At 40.6% G+C, this 2500-nt stretch overlaps 1 pseudogene; it reads left to right on the top strand.

Annotated features, from left to right (window-relative positions):
- LOC147683556 (28S ribosomal RNA) overlaps nucleotides 1–2500 on the top strand; it is an 8120-nt pseudogene that overhangs the window by 2411 nt on the left and 3209 nt on the right.

Genomic DNA, 2500 nt, shown 5'->3' on the forward strand with positions numbered 1-2500 from the left:
GTGGTCCCCACTCCCCGTGCCCCCTCCCCGGGGGTGCGGGGCCGGCGTTCTGCCTCGGACGGCGCCTAGCAGCTGACTTAGAACTGGTGCGGACCAGGGGAATCCGACTGTTTAATTAAAACAAAGCATCGCGAAGGCCCGAGGCGGGTGTTGATGCGATGTGATTTCTGCCCAGTGCTCTGAATGTTAAAGTGAAGAAATTCAATGAAGCGCGGGTAAACGGCGGGAGTAACTATGACTCTCTTAACCTATTCTCGGTTGTAGTGGCCTTTACCTCCCAGTGGTCCCACCGGTAACTGTCTCTGACTTGCAAGACTCTGCGTAGAGAAGCATATTGAGACAGGCCAAACAAGGTTCTATCATGGCAGCGAGCGTGATAGTGAGAAGTGGAGAATAAAAACCCCGTCAAGATGGCTTAAGGAGGTGCTGTCTTTCCCAGAAATCATTAACCTCCTCACTGAATTTGACAAACCAGCACTAGCTTCCAACAATGCAACAAATAACAACGATTCAGATCACAATATAGACTTTAGTACACCCACTATAGCAGAAGAAGACACAACAGTAGACCTCAGCAAATCCATCGAATTTGTAGCCACCTAGCCAAGAATGACATTGATACAGCAAAATTTGATGATCTTCCCGATGTGTACGAGGTCAGCAAAGATGTAACAACAAAGAAAAGTGATTACACCAAAAAAGTCACTTACTGGAAATATCCAAACGAAAAATATAAATGTGACTTGTGGGGAGACATAATGGGAACCTTTACAGAACTGAGAAAACATGTATCCAACAAGCACAAAGGCTTCTATCTCACAACATACTGCTCAAAATGTGACAAAGAAGCCAAATATCACAATATTGCATGCCATTATGCCAAATGTAAAGGAAGACCTCAAAAAGGAGTGCTGCCATTCCTGTGCAGCTGGTGTGATCTCAGATTTGGAACTCAAATTGGTGTTTCTCAACATGCTCGGCATGCGCATCCAAGAGCGCAAAAAGAGGCTAGACTAGCAGGTCTAGCAAGCAGCAAACCGTCAAAATTATGGTCACAGGAAGAAATACTGCTGTTAGCAGAATTGGAAAAAATATATGAAAATAAGAGGAATATTAATGCGCTGATGGTTCCACATTTTGACAACAAGAACAGTAAACAAATTGCAGAAAAGAGAAGAAATAGAAGAGATAAAAGCAAAAAATCCGCAATAGATGTACTGCAAGCATCAAATGTTTCTGAAAATGACTCTTGCGATGAACCAGAAGTTACAGTGGAAGTAACAACAGAAAAGCGCAGAGACTTTATCACTCGAAAACGTGCGCAAAAAATCAAGAACTTTGATGAACTGGAAGACAGAATGTCAGAAATCGAGAAATATACTCAAAACGTAAAACAGCATGATGCTGCTATGGATCTGATGGATGAAGTATTGACTTATATCACAGAAAACACCACGGATATAGGTCCTCATCTAGCAAGAGTGATAACAAATGAACCAACAAGTGAAATCAATAATGAGCCTATGAACTCTCCTCAAGACGAGCACCAGAATGCCTCAGCAGGAAACAAAATAACAAAAAAAGGTAAGGAAAACGTAAAGTTTAATCGGATGCACAAGAAAAATTATGCTAAAGCAAAGGGCAGCTATAAAGAATGCCAGGCAATGTTTAAGAAAGATAAAAAGAAAATTGCCAGGATTATCACTGATGGGGCAGAAGATGCCACTTGCCAAATCAGTGCTGATGAAATCTTTCAATACTACAAAAGCATAATTGAAAAGAAAACAAAAAGAACCCAAAATTCATACCGATAGATCGAATACCAGAAGACTATGAAATTAAGAATCTGTGCAAAGAAATAACACTGCTCGAAGTAACTCATGCTTTTGAAAGCTCCAACCTAAAAAAAGCAGTGGGGCCTGACAAGATAGGTCTGAATGAACTAAATAAAGTGCACAGCAAACAACCAAGACTGCTGCCTAGAGTTCTAACATCTTGGTTGTTAATGAGAAGAGTACCAGAAATTATAAAAAAGAACCGGTCAATTTTGATACCCAAGAATGTACCGATTAGTGAACTTACAAAAATCAGTAACTGGCGTCCAATTACCATCGGTACTGCATTCATGAAGTTATTCACAAAAATATTAACTAGAAGACTCTCATTTTTTGTTGAATTGAATACGAGACAAAAAGGCTTCCTGAAGGTGAGAGGTTGTCTCGAGAATCTGACTCTCCTGCAAAATATCATAAAAGGAGCACGGAAAAATAGTGACTCATTAGCGGTTGTGTTCATTGATATATCAAAAGCCTTCGACTCTGTCAGCCATGGTCACATTATACAGAGTCTCGCAAGGCTAAGAGTTCCACCAAACATCAGAGAAATAATAAAAGACCTATACACTGACTCAACAACATTTTTCAAGGGAAAAAATAACGAAGAAACTCCTGAACTAACAATGAAGTCTGGGGTCAAACAAGGTGACTCTTTATCCCCACTA

This window comes from Lissotriton vulgaris, chromosome 11 (assembly GCF_964263255.1).
Source record: "Lissotriton vulgaris chromosome 11, aLisVul1.2, whole genome shotgun sequence".
In the NCBI taxonomy this organism is placed as follows: domain Eukaryota; kingdom Metazoa; phylum Chordata; class Amphibia; order Caudata; family Salamandridae; genus Lissotriton; species Lissotriton vulgaris.